We start from the raw sequence: 14,965 nt of genomic DNA on the forward strand, positions 1-14,965 counted from the left end.
AATAAAGAGGGGGAAACTGTAAATTCTACCACCAGGAAAGCGTCTACCGCGTGGTTATGTCGGCGTAAATATAAAATAGGAGACGAGGGCAGTAGAAGAGGGGAAGCTGAGAGGTAAATGAATCCATTCTTTGGTGTTTAATTCATGCAAAGCAATACGTTTTGTCATAAATAAAATAAAGATTACTGACGTCCAATATAGTGTTATGTGCTATAATATTACCACGTGCTCAACACTCGAAACACGTGGGCGTTCGTCAAACAATTCTATAAGTTGGGTGGGAATTATTGACCAACATGGGAGGAGTAAGCAATTCAAATTACTGTTTAAACAGGTTAAGCGATAAACTTCATCCATCAATCACTTACTTATTTCTAATAATTCGTTGTTTTGTGCATAGACGATTAATTAGAAGTGATTAACAATAAGAAATAGCGGTTAAACGATAAAAATAGCGGTTAACCGATATATAAATAGCGATTAACCGATAAAAAAAGCGGTTAACCGATAAAATTAGCGGTTAACCGACATATAAATAGCGGTTAATCGATAAAAACAGCAGTTAACCGACATTTAAATAGCGGTTTACCGATAAAAATAGCGGTTAACCGGTATATAAATATATAAATTACTCGACTGTAGTCTGAACCATACTTAACAGTCTGAACTTGTACTCGACCAGTACTTAACCATTTTTATACGAGTCTGAACCATACTCGACATAGTCTTACTATTCTCGACCAAGTCTGAACCATGCTCGACCTAGTCTTAACCATACTCGACCTAGTCTGAACCATACTCGACCAAGTCTTAACCAGCCTAGATCTATTTTTTGTATCTATCTATTGTATTTCATCATTTAAGGAACTGTTATACATACATATATATATATACTATCTTTTCCGCAAGTTTATTGTTTTCTGTTTGATATTAAATTAATAGTTAAGATCCATTTTTTTACATCTGGTGATCCGTTTATTTGGCAATCGCCAATGGCAGTCAGCCGGGTTTAAGAACATACGTTGTTCGTCCTGCTAGTCAAATGCGTTTTGTTAAAATGTACTTTTTCACTTGTTTTGGTCTTTTGGAAAATGTTTTCTGTTTAGTATTAAATTTATAATTAAGATCCATTTATTACATCGGTGATCCGTTTATTTGGCAATCGCCAATGGCAGTCAGCAGGGTTTAAGAACATTTGTTGTTCGACCTGTTAGTCAAATGCGTTTTGTTAAAATATACTTTTTCACTTTTTTGGTCTTTTGGAAAATGTTGTTTGTGCTGTATTTAGATCCCTCTGACAAGAAATTTGTTTTGCATGCACGCGTATAAAAATTGCGGTTTTTATCCAACGCAATCATAGGTTTGAACGTTGTTTTCAATTTAGACTTGTTTATATTTTTTCGTTTGGGCTTGTATTATATTTGCCTTCGGGTTTATATGATCCGTTCATCCTATTTTGACTCCTCAAAATTCAAGAGTCTATCCTAAATTGAGGTAAATTATATGGCCTTCCAAATACCGTTTCGATTCCTAACATCACTGAAGAGACATTAATTGTCGAAATCCGGATATGGTGTACAAAAAATCTTTGCACCTTTGTATGCGGTATACCATCTTTCCCGCAAGTTTATTGTTTTCTGTTTGGTATTAAATTTATAGTTAAGATCCATTTATTACACCTAGTGATCCGTTTATTTGGCAATCGCCAATGGCAGTCAGCAGGATTTAAGAACATTTGTTGTTCGACCTGTTAGTCAAATGCGTTTTGTTAAAATATACTTTTTCACTTTTTTGGTCTTTTGGAAAATGTTGTTTGTGCTGTTTTTAGATCCCTCTGACAAGAAATTTGTTTTGCATGCACACGTATAAAAATTGCGGTTTTTATCCAACGCAATCATAAGTTTGAATATTGTTTTCAATTTAGACTTGTTTATATTTTTTCGTTTGGGCTTGTATTACATTTGCCTTCGGGTTTATATGATCCGTTCATCCTATTTTGACTCCTCAAAATTCAAGAATCTATCCTAAATTGAGGTAAATTATATGGCCTTCCAAATACCGTTTCGATTCCTAACATCACTGAAGAGATATTAATTGTCGAAATCCGGATATGGTGTACAAAAAATCTTTGCACCTTTGTTTGCGGTATACCATCTTTGCCGCAAGTTTATTGTTTTCTGTTTGGTATTAAATTTATAGTTAAGATCCATTTATTACACCTTGTGATCCGTTTATTTGGCAATCGCCAATGGCAGTCAGCAGGGTTTAAGAACATTTGTTGTTCGACCTGTTAGTCAAATGCGTTTTGTTAAAATATACTTTTTCACTTTTTTGGTCTTTTGGAAAATGTTGTTTGTGCTGTATTTAGATCCCTCTGACAAGAAATTTGTTTTGCATGCACGCGTATAAAAATTGCGGTTTTTATCCAACGCAATCATAGGTTTGAACGTTGTTTTCAATTTAGACTTGTTTATATTTTTTCGTTTGGGCTTGTATTATATTTGCCTTCGGGTTTATATGATCCGTTCATCCTATTTTGACTCCTCAAAATTCAAGAGTCTATCCTAAATTGAGGTAAATTATATGGCCTTCCAAATACCGTTTCGATTCCTAACATCACTGAAGAGACATTAATTGTCGAAATCCGGATATGGTGTACAAAAAATCTTTGCACCTTTGTTTGCGGTATACCATCTTTGCCGCAAGTTTATTGTTTTCTGTTTGGTATTAAATTTATAGTTAAGATCCATTTATTACACCTAGTGATCCGTTTATTTGGCAATCGCCAATGGCAGTCAGCAGGATTTAAGAACATTTGTTGTTCGACCTGTTAGTCAAATGCGTTTTGTTAAAATATACTTTTTCACTTTTTTGGTCTTTTGGAAAATGTTGTTTGTGCTGTATTTAGATCCCTCTGACAAGAAATTTGTTTTGCATGCACGCGTATAAAAATTGCGGTTTTTATCCAACGCAATCATAGGTTTGAACGTTGTTTTTAATTTAGACTTGTTTATATTTTTTCGTTTGGGCTTGTATTATATTTGCCTTCGGGTTTATATGATCCGTTCATCCTATTTTGACTCCTCAAAATTCAAGAGTCTATCCTAAATTGAGGTAAATTATATGGCCTTCCAAATACCGTTTCGATTCCTAACATCACTGAACAGACATTAATTGTCGAAATCCGGATATGGTGTACAAAAATCTTGGCACCTTTGTTTGCGGTATACCATCTTTGCCGCAAGTTTATTGTTTTCTGTTTGGTATTAAATTTATAGTTAGGATCCATTTATTACACCTTGTGATCCGTTTATTTGGCAATCGCCAATGGCAGTCAGCAGGGTTTAAGAACATTTGTTGTTCGACCTGTTAGTCAAATGCGTTTTGTTAAAATATACTTTTTCAATTTTTTGGTCTTTTGGAAAATGTTGTTTGTGCTGTATTTAGATCCCTCTGACAAGAAATTTGTTTTGCATGCACGCGTATAAAAATTGCGGTTTTTATCCAACGCAATCATAGGTTTGAACGTTGTTTTCAATTTAGACTTGTTTATTTTTTTTCGTTTGGGCTTGTATTATATTTGCCTTCGGGTTTATATGATCCGTTCATCCTATTTTGACTCCTCAAAATTCAAGAATCTATCCTAAATTGAGGTAAATTATATGGCCTTCCAAATACCGTTTCGATTCCTAACATCACTGAAGAGACATTAATTGTCGAAATCCGGATATGGTGTACAAAAAATCTTTGCACCTTTGTTTGCGGTATACCATCTTTGCCGCAAGTTTATTGTTTTCTGTTTGGTATTAAATTTATAGTTAAGATCCATTTATTACACCTAGTGATCCGTTTATTTGGCAATCGCCAATGGCAGTCAGCAGGATTTAAGAACATTTGTTGTTCGACCTGTTAGTCAAATGCGTTTTGTTAAAATATACTTTTTCACTTTTTTGGTCTTTTGGAAAATGTTGTTTGTGCTGTATTTAGATCCCTCTGACAAGAAATTTGTTTTGCATGCACGCGTATAAAAATTGCGGTTTTTATCCAACGCAATCATAGGTTTGAACGTTGTTTTTAATTTAGACTTGTTTATATTTTTTCGTTTGGGCTTGTATTATATTTGCCTTCGGGTTTATATGATCCGTTCATCCTATTTTGACTCCTCAAAATTCAAGAGTCTATCCTAAATTGAGGTAAATTATATGGCCTTCCAAATACCGTTTCGATTCCTAACATCACTGAACAGACATTAATTGTCGAAATCCGGATATGGTGTACAAAAATCTTGGCACCTTTGTTTGCGGTATACCATCTTTGCCGCAAGTTTATTGTTTTCTGTTTGGTATTAAATTTATAGTTAGGATCCATTTATTACACCTTGTGATCCGTTTATTTGGCAATCGCCAATGGCAGTCAGCAGGGTTTAAGAACATTTGTTGTTCGACCTGTTAGTCAAATGCGTTTTGTTAAAATATACTTTTTCAATTTTTTGGTCTTTTGGAAAATGTTGTTTGTGCTGTATTTGGATCCCTCTGACAAGAAATTTGTTTTACATGCACACGTATAAAAATTGTGGTTTTTATCCAACGCAATCATAGGTTTAAACGTTGTTTTCAATTTAGACTTGTTTATATTTTTTCGTTTGGGCTTGTATTATATTTGCCTTCGGGTTTATATGATCCGTTCATCCTATTTTGACTCCTAAAAATTCAAGAGTCTATCCTAAATTTAGGTAAATTATATGGCCTTCCAAATACCGTTTCGATTCCTAACATCACTGAAGAGACATTAATTGTCGAAATCCGGATATGGTGTACAAAAAATCTTTGCACCTTTGTTTGCGGTATACCATCTTTGCCGCAAGTTTATTGTTTTCTGTTTGGTATTAAATTTATAGTTAAGATCCATTTATTACACCTTGTGATCCGTTTATTTGGCAATCGCCAATGGCAGTCAGCAGGGTTTAAGAACATTTGTTGTTCGACCTGTTAGTCAAATGCGTTTTGTTAAAATATACTTTTTCACTTTTTTGGTCTTTTGGAAAATGTTGTTTGTGCTGTTTTTAGATCCCTCTGACAAGAAATTTGTTTTGCATGCACACGTATAAAAATTGCGGTTTTTATCCAACGCAATCATAGGTTTGAACGTTGTTTTTAATTTAGACTTGTTTATATTTTTTCGTTTGGGCTTGTATTATATTTGCCTTCGGGTTTATATGATCCGTTCATCCTATTTTGACTCCTCAAAATTCAAGAGTCTATCCTAAATTGAGGTAAATTATATGGCCTTCCAAATATCGTTTCGATTCCTAACATTAATTGTCGAAATCCGGATATATATGGTGTACAAAAAATCTTTCACCTTTGTTTGCGGTATACCATCTTTGCCGCAAGTTTATTGTTTTCTGTATGGTATTAAATTTATAGTTAAGATCCATTTATTACACCTTGTGATCCGTTTATTTGGCAATCGCCAATGGCAGTCAGCAGGGTTTAAGAACATTTGTTGTTCGACCTGTTAGTCAAATGCGTTTTGTTAAAATATACTTTTTCACTTTTTTGGTCTTTTGGAAAATGTTGTTTGTGCTGTATTTAGATCCCTCTGACAAGAAATTTGTTTTGCATGCACACGTATAAAAATTGCGGTTTTTATCCAACGCAACCATAGGTTTGAACGTTGTTTTCAATTTAGACTTGTTTATATATATATATACACAATGTATATCACATTTAAAACGGTACGTCTAAACACCGCTCAGGACCTCCTGAGTGCACTCAGGACATACAATGTGCACTCAGGACATGAAATATATGTTTTAGTGAGTGGTGAAGGTATGCATTCGATAGAAAATTTAATTCTTCATCTAATGATTTTTGTTTTGATAAAATTATTTTAACATTTAAGGAGTTATTGAAGTTTTCATCGGCACGCGTGAAATATGTCAGGGATGACCGAGGATTGTATTGAATGCCAATTATCATGTTGATTAGGTCGTTTGATCTTTAATAACTAGGAGTGATCAGGTAATAGTTATACACCGAGGGATAGGTGTGTCTGGATAAGAAACCCCGTCGGCCGGAGGCAGGAGGGGTTTCTTATCCAGACACGCCGTATCCCGAGGTGTATAACTAACTTACACCCCATTCTAAACCCATTATTTGTTAACATTGATTATTAAATGAAAAAAAAAACCGATAGCATATTTATTGACAATATCAAACCATGATTTATAAGATTTTTTTTTTATTACATGAAACCCCACTAGTAACCTTTCTTATGGTATCTTTGTTCAAACTTTGACAAGTGAGTATATTTTACAAATGTCAAAGTTGTTTTGCATATTCCCGTTAAATCCAAGTGCTAAAATGGATCAGCGGGTCAAGGTTGACCGTTTCGTGTATTCTTATTACAAACAAAAAATACATCATGCTCCTTGTATGCAGTTGTCAATATGGACGGGTATAAGACGGACGACATTTTGTGGCAAGCGTTGGATTTGGTAGAAGAGACTTAAGATAAAGGCTATATTATAACCCAAAGTACTTACCTGTATCAGTGTAATAAAGGTAATCATAACTGTATTTTATATCTTACGGTTTTATAACCACCCCCCCTCTTCTCAAAATAAACAAACATTCATATTCGGACATACTAAGGGATAGGTGTGACCCGACTATCAGACACGCTCAACATACAAAAATACAGATTTAATATTTAGGAACTCCCTTTTTGGGGGCAAACAGGGGCTGATCCAGCTTGAGGTTCCCAACTCAAGAGAAAAAAGGGGGGTCCAACCATTCAAATGCATTGATCTTTTAAATAAAAGTCGGGTCCAAACCGCGGAATCCCCATCCTCAGATCGGCCAATGGGTAAACGGGGGAAGGGGGGGGGGTCCCGGGAGTTAGAATCCCCATTTTTTTTAAAGACCAATGCTTTAGAATAGAGACATATGACTGGGATAAAAAAGATTACCTTCAAGCAAAGGAGTATTTAAAGGATTATTTTTGTATTCAAAATAGATGCTTAATTTTTTTCGCAATTGGAATTTCCTAAAATGTGTTTTTTTAATATCTTGAAACAATTTGTAGTGAACACTATAAGTAGTTTCTTATGTTCATGCTATTTAAAAAAATCAATTTCTATTGTAACGAATAACAATGGACTTTGTTTGCGGGATGTAGAAGCAGGGGTTTCCAGAAACCCCGCTCGTCACACCCTGTGGTCAAAATCATTTGTTATTCGTAACAATAGATCTATTCAATTTACACTTGTTTCAGAAATAGAAACTATGAAGTATAACAATAGAACTGGGGTGTAATGATGGTGCTAAGCTCATACAAGTAAGCTTGGCAAACAAACAAAATCAATATGTCTTTTGAAAAATAAAGAACAATGAAGATATGTTGTTTTAGAAAAAAACCGTTAAATAAACATTTTTCTTTTTGTTTGTAATAATTAAAGCCAGTCGAGAAATATGAGAAATCTACATATATAGATGGGAAATTTTCATTCAATTCATTTCAATTCATTAACTTAATAGATAAAAAAAATATCGTTATTATTTTCTTTGTATAGATTTTCGTATTTTATTAAAATTTCGTGCAATAAAAAGTTTAGTTTTATTCTAATTTCAAAAATTAAGAAGAATAATTCTTTCGTATTTTCATATCTCTAGATATATTACAATAGACTTTAATTGCATTGTTCCATGGTAAAAAAAAGAATCGGTGAAACACCATTTATAATTTACTTTCAAGCTAACAGTTTATCTGATCACTCACTATAAATAGCGTTGAATTAAAAAAGAATATTGGTATCATTGCGTTCTAATTCTTATTTATATAATTGTGTGTGTGTTATATATTTCTAGCCAGAGTTTCAATGTTTTCATACACAGTTGAGTAACAGTTTATGTCCTTGCTAGTACAGTCCATTATGAGTTGCAGTAAATTCCCTTGTTGTATGATCTTCTTGTATGTTGAGGTATCAATTTCATCCATTGTCTGTTCGATTTTTGAGCAACATTTAGATCTTATTTGCTCCAATTCTTTGCAGCGTAGAATAAAATGTTCTAGATCTTCATTTTCCTGTTCACAAATTGTACATATCGGGTTAACTTTCGGATCGAACTTAGCTCTTTTGGCTTGGAATATGTACGTTTGAGTACTTATTCTTGCTTTTATTTCTCCTGCCTTTACATCTTTACTATTGTTTTTTACGCTTTTCCATATATTGTGAGCTTCATTTAATGGATTGTTCTGTATCTCTATGTATTTAAGTGATGTTTTTTCCATTTTTTCATAATGACATTCATTTTTCCAGTATTCCTTGATCTGTATTCCTACTAACAACACAATGCATAAACAACAATAAAGATAATCCAATCAATTTTGTTGATTGGATAATTCACGGCTCAGTAGTTGTGTCATCAGTGACATGTGCCCTAATTATTTAATAAGAATTAACATATCTATCTAAGTTCGATTTCAAATTCTACCAAAATTTAACTCTTAAATAAGCAGCGTGTAACGAATATATTCATCCATCCTGTGTGCAAATACGATGACTATAAAGGGTCCTGGGTGCACATTGTATGTCCTGAGTGCACTCAGGAGGTGGCCACAGACCACAATTAAATTCTCTATTAGTTCTTTATAACGTTTTGTTTCATTAAAAAAAATGCACCGGTTCTTTTTGTCAAATATTTTGTGTGTGTAAAGTACAGTACTAGTCCAAACATATATCAAACATTCAGAAATATCGCTCCCCAGCATCTTACAAATTTAGCTAATACACATCCATACCCCTATGGACAAGTCAAGAGATGTTCCGAAAACTGTAAATATCACCTTTTTGCACCTGGCCTAATCACTCTTTCCATATCAAAATCAGTTAAAATACAACATCCAAAAGTTTATTTCACCTCTCTTCTTTCATTTCCATCCAAAAAAATCAAAGAAATGAGTGAGGAAGGGAAAGAAAAAAAATTAGAAAAAATACACTCTTATTAAAAGGAACTTTTTGTCAAATATTTTGTGTGTGTAAAGTACAGTACTAGTCCAAACATATATCAAACATTCAGAAATATCGCTCCCCAGCATCTTACAAATTTAGCTAATACACATCCATACCCCTATGGACAAGTCAAGAGATGTTCCGAAAACTGTAAATATCACCTTTTTGCACCTGGCCTAATCACTCTTTCCATATCAAAATCAGTTAAAATACAACATCCAAAAGTTTATTTCACCTCTCTTCTTTCATTTCCATCCAAAAAAATCTAAGAAATGAGTGAGGAAGGGAAAGAAAAAAAATTTAGAAAAAATACACTCTAATTAAAAGGAACTGTATTCGTGGACAACGAAAAGAGGGATCATTAATTGTGGTCTTTGGCCTATTAGGGGTCTAAACCTTGACCAATTCTAATAAAACTTGGCATGATTTAAGCTTAGTGTATTATGAAACAGTTTACAAAGTTTCTAAGCCATATGATACCAATTATAAAAATTGTGGCATTTTTTATATCTGAACTTTGGGTGCTGAATTGTGGCGTTGAATTAGAATAATTTCAACTATCAAATTTGGGCTTCCAAAAACCAAAATATACCAAAACTTACACTTTTTAATGTCTCTATGTATAAGTTATCACCTATTAAAAGCAACAGATAGCATACTTCATGTTTCAGACTTATAAAAAATGGCCAGAAGTAAATTTCATATGGGCCTGTGCCAAAAAATAGAGGTTTTCAAATGAAGTGAGGCCTTATATGAAATGTAATATTTTTCACTTACCACAATTTTCTGAAGTTGCTAAGTTATAAAAAAACCTTTTACATGTTATAAATGTACTTTTAATGGAAATATAAGTTTCAAATAGCATAACACATGTGAATAAAATGGTCTTCAGCAATGTCAAGCTTAAAAAAACAGGTTGTCAATTTAGTTCGTTCCCCACATTTGCATATTAAAAAGCATATAAATGATATGGGAGATGGAGATATGCTTCTTTTTGCTCTAATCTTTGCTCAGATATGATAAAACATGGAACCTGGATGTAACAAGACTGTCACTTTCAACTATATATGTAGACAGTATGATCTGATGCAAAGTTATTTACTTTACTTTTTAAAACCGGCATGAAATTTCAGCCTCAAAAGGCCAATATTTTAACCACTAGCTATCAAACAAAAGAAAATAAAGATAGTCTGTGAAACAGACAAGGTCAAACAACCAGTAATAAGTGCTTTTGATACAGATTCAGTGAAATCTGCTAAAAGGAATTCAACTTGTATGTGCATAGAACCTCATTTTTCACTTGCTTCATACTGACCGTTAGACTAGGACCATTAAAGCAGCACATTTTGCACTCTTATTCTGATTTTATCTACTTTTTTTGTATGTTTAGTGTTCAAAAATGAGTTAAAAATCTACATTAGATACCACAAACACAAGAAGAAAATCAGAAAAACCTGTCAGAGAGAAAGTAAGCATGCTACTTTTGTAAAAATATTGAAACAACTGAAAAAGTTCAATTTTGGGCATGTAGGCTGAAATGTCACTTTTTACAAAATTTCTATCAAATAAAAGTGGAAATCATTTATTCTCATGTAGTTTGACAAATTAATACCAATAAATCATTCAGGGAAGTTGTCAAAGTACAAATTCAATATTTCCTGAATTTCACCTATTAGGGGTTAAACCTTGACCAATTCTAATAAAACTTGGCATGATTTAAGCTTGGTGTATTATGAAACAGTTTACAAAGTTTCTAAGCCATATGATACCAATTATAAAAATTGTGGCATTTTTTATATCTGAACTTTGGGTGCTGAATTGTGGCGTTGAATTAGAATAATTTCAACTATCAAATTTGGGCTTCCAAAAACCAAAATATACCAAAACTTACACTTTTTAATGTCTCTATGTATAAGTTATCACCTATTAAAAGCAACAGATAGCATACTTCATGTTTCAGACTTATAAAAAATGGCCAGAAGTAAATTTCATATGGGCCTGTGCCAAAAAATAGAGGTTTTCAAATGAAGTGAGGCCTTATATGAAATGTAATATTTTTCACTTACCACAATTTTCTGAAGTTGCTAAGTTATAAAAAAACCTTTTACATGTTATAAATGTACTTTTAATGGAAATATAAGTTTCAAATAGTATAACACATGTGAATAAAATGGTCTTCAGCAATGTCAAGCTTAAAAAAACAGGTTGTCAATTTAGTTCGTTCCCCACATTTGCATATTAAAAAGCATATAAATGATATGGGAGATGGAGATATGCTTCTTTTTGCTCTAATCTTTGCTCAGATATGATAAAACATGGAACCTGGATGTAACAAGACTGTCACTTTCAACTATATATGTAGACAGTATGATCTGATGCAAAGTTATTTACATTACTTTTTAAATCCGGCATGAAATTTCAGCCTCAAAAGGCCAATATTTTAACCACTAGCTATCAAACAGAAGAAAATAAAGATAGTCTGTGAAACAGACAAGGTCAAACAACCAGTAATAAGTGCTTTTGATACAGATTCAGTGAAATCTGCTAAAAGGAATTCAACTTGTATGTGCATAGAACCTCATTTTTCACTTGCTTCATACTGACCGTTAGACTAGGACCATTAAAGCAGCACATTTTGCACTCTTATTCTGATTTTATCTACTTTTTTTGTATGTTTAGTGTTCAAAAATGAGTTAAACATCTACATTAGATACCACAAACACAAGAAGAAAATCAGAAAAACCTGTCAGAGAGAAAGTAAGCATGCTACTTTTGTAAAAATATTGAAACAACTGAAAAAGTTCAATTTTGGGCATGTAGGCTGAAATGTCACTTTTTACAAAATTTCTATCAAATAAAAGTGGAAATCATTTATTCTCATGTAGTTTGACAAATTAATACCAATAAATCATTCAGGGAAGTTGTCAAAGTACAAATTCAATATTTCCTGAATTTCACCTATTAGGGGTCTAAACCTTGACCAATTCTAATAAAACTTGGCATGATTTAAGCTTGGTGTATTATGAAACAGTTTACAAAGTTTCTAAGCCATATGATACCAATTATAAAAATTGTGGCATTTTTTATATCTGAACTTTGGGTGCTGAATTGTGGTGTTGAATTAGAATAATTTCAACTATCAAATTTGGGCTTCCAAAAACCAAAATATACCAAAACTTACACTTTTTAATGTCTCTATGTATAAGTTATCACCTATTAAAAGCAACAGATAGCATACTTCATGTTTCAGACTTATAAAAAATGGCCAGAAGTAAATTTCATATGGGCCTGTGCCAAAAAATAGAGGTTTTCAAATGAAGTGAGGCCTTATATGAAATGTAATATTTTTCACTTACCACAATTTTCTGAAGTTGCTAAGTTATAAAAAAACCTTTTACATGTTATAAATGTACTTTTAATGGAAATATAAGTTTCAAATAGCATAACACATGTGAATAAAATGGTCTTCAGCAATGTCAAGCTTAAAAAAACAGGTTGTCAATTTAGGTCGTTCCCCACATTTGCATATTAAAAAGCATATAAATGATATGGGAGATGGAGATATGCTTCTTTTTGCTCTAATCTTTGCTCAGATATGATAAAACATGGAACCTGGATGTAACAAGACTGTCACTTTCAACTATATATGTAGACAGTATGATCTGATGCAAAGTTATTTACTTTACTTTTTAAAACCGGCATGAAATTTCAGCCTCAAAAGGCCACTATTTTAACCACTAGCTATCAAACAAAAGAAAATAAAGATAGTCTGTGAAACAGACAAGGTCAAACAACCAGTAATAAGTGCTTTTGATACAGATTCAGTGAAATCTGCTAAAAGGAATTCAACTTGTATGTGCATAGAACCTCATTTTTCACTTGCTTCATACTGACCGTTAGACTAGGACCATTAAAGCAGCACATTTTGCACTCTTATTCTGATTTTATCTACTTTTTTTGTATGTTTAGTGTTCAAAAATGAGTTAAACATCTACATTAGATACCACAAACACAAGAAGAAAATCAGAAAAACCTGTCAGAGAGAAAGTAAGCATGCTACTTTTGTAAAAATATTGAAACAACTGAAAAAGTTCAATTTTGGGCATGTAAGCTGAAATGTCACTTTTTACAAAATTTCTATCAAATAAAAGTGGAAATCATTTATTCTCATGTAGTTTGACAAATTAATACCAATAGATCATTCAGGGAAGTTGTCAAAGTACAAATTCAATATTTCCTGAATTTCACCTATTAGGGGTCTAAACCTTGACCAATTCTAGTAAAACTTGGCATGATTTAAGCTTAGTGTATTATGAAACAGTTTACAAAGTTTCTAAGCCATATGATACCAATTATAAAAATTGTGGCATTTTTTATATCTGAACTTTGGGTGCTGAATTGTGGCGTTGAATTAGAATAATTTCAACTATCAAATTTGGGCTTCCAAAAACCAAAATATACCAAAACTTACACTTTTTAATGTCTCTATGTATAAGTTATCACCTATTAAAAGCAACAGATAGCATACTTCATGTTTCAGACTTATAAAAAATGGCCAGAAGTAAATTTCATATGGGCCTGTGCCAAAATAGAGGTTTTCAAATGAAGTGAGGCCTTATATGAAATGTAATATTTTTCACTTACCACAATTTTCTGAAGTTGCTAAGTTATAAAAAAACCTTTTACATGTTATAAATGTACTTTTAATGGAAATATAAGTTTCAAATAGCATAACACATGTGAATAAAATGGTCTTCAGCAATGTCAAGCTTAAAAAAACAGGTTGTCAATTTAGGTCGTTCCCCACATTTGCATATTAAAAAGCATATAAATGATATGGGAGATGGAGATATGCTTCTTTTTGCTCTAATCTTTGCTCAGATATGATAAAACATGGAACCTGGATGTAACAAGACTGTCACTTTCAACTATATATGTAGACAGTATGATCTGATGCAAAGTTATTTACTTTACTTTTTAAAACCGGCATGAAATTTCAGCCTCAAAAGGCCAATATTTTAACCACTAGCTATCAAACAAAAGAAAATAAAGATAGTCTGTGAAACAGACAAGGTCAAACAACCAGTAATAAGTGCTTTTGATACAGATTCAGTGAAATCTGCTAAAAGGAATTCAACTTGTATGTGCATAGAACCTCATTTTTCACTTGCTTCATACTGACCGTTAGACTAGGACCATTAAAGCAGCACATTTTGCACTCTTATTCTGATTTTATCTACTTTTTTTGTATGTTTAGTGTTCAAAAATGAGTTAAACATCTACATTAGATACCACAAACACAAGAAGAAAATCAGAAAAACCTGTCAGAGAGAAAGTAAGCATGCTACTTTTGTAAAAATATTGAAACAACTGAAAAAGTTCAATTTTGGGCATGTAGGCTGAAATGTCACTTTTTACAAAATTTCTATCAAATAAAAGTGGAAATCATTTATTCTCATGTAGTTTGACAAATTAATACCAATAAATCATTCAGGGAAGTTGTCAAAGTACAAATTCAATATTTCCTGAATTTCACCTATTAGGGGTCTAAACCTTGACCAATTCTAATAAAACTTGGCATGATTTAAGCTTGGTGTATTATGAAACAGTTTACAAAGTTTCTAAGCCATATGATACCAATTATAAAAATTGTGGCATTTTTTATATCTGAAATTTGGGTGCTGAATTGTGGCGTTGAATTAGAATAATTTCAACTATCAAATTTGGGCTTCCAAAAACCAAAATATACCAAAACTTACACTTTTTAATGTCTCTATGTATAAGTTATCACCTATTAAAAGCAACAGATAGCATACTTCATGTTTCAGACTTATAAAAAATGGCCAGAAGTAAATTTCATATGGGCCTGTGCCAAAAAATAGAGGTTTTCAAATGAAGTGAGGCCTTATATGAAATGTAATATTTTTCACTTACCACAATTTTCTGAAG

The 14,965-nt window shown here is 32.5% G+C and overlaps 1 long non-coding RNA gene across 1 annotated transcript; it reads right to left on the reverse strand.

The window, feature by feature from the left end:
• Positions 1-1,121: 1,121 nt before the first annotated feature.
• Positions 1,122-5,707, reverse strand: LOC127701393 (uncharacterized). Its single transcript, XR_007982009.1, has 3 exons — positions 5,447-5,707; positions 2,135-2,759; positions 1,122-1,594 (listed from the first exon to the last, which is right to left on the reverse strand). It is a non-coding gene; the product is annotated as an uncharacterized LOC127701393 (long non-coding RNA).
• Between the last annotated feature and the right edge of the window lie 9,258 nt (positions 5,708-14,965).

Source organism: Mytilus californianus, unplaced genomic scaffold (assembly GCF_021869535.1).
Source record: "Mytilus californianus isolate M0D057914Y unplaced genomic scaffold, xbMytCali1.0.p SCAF_5, whole genome shotgun sequence".
Classification (NCBI taxonomy): domain Eukaryota; kingdom Metazoa; phylum Mollusca; class Bivalvia; order Mytilida; family Mytilidae; genus Mytilus; species Mytilus californianus.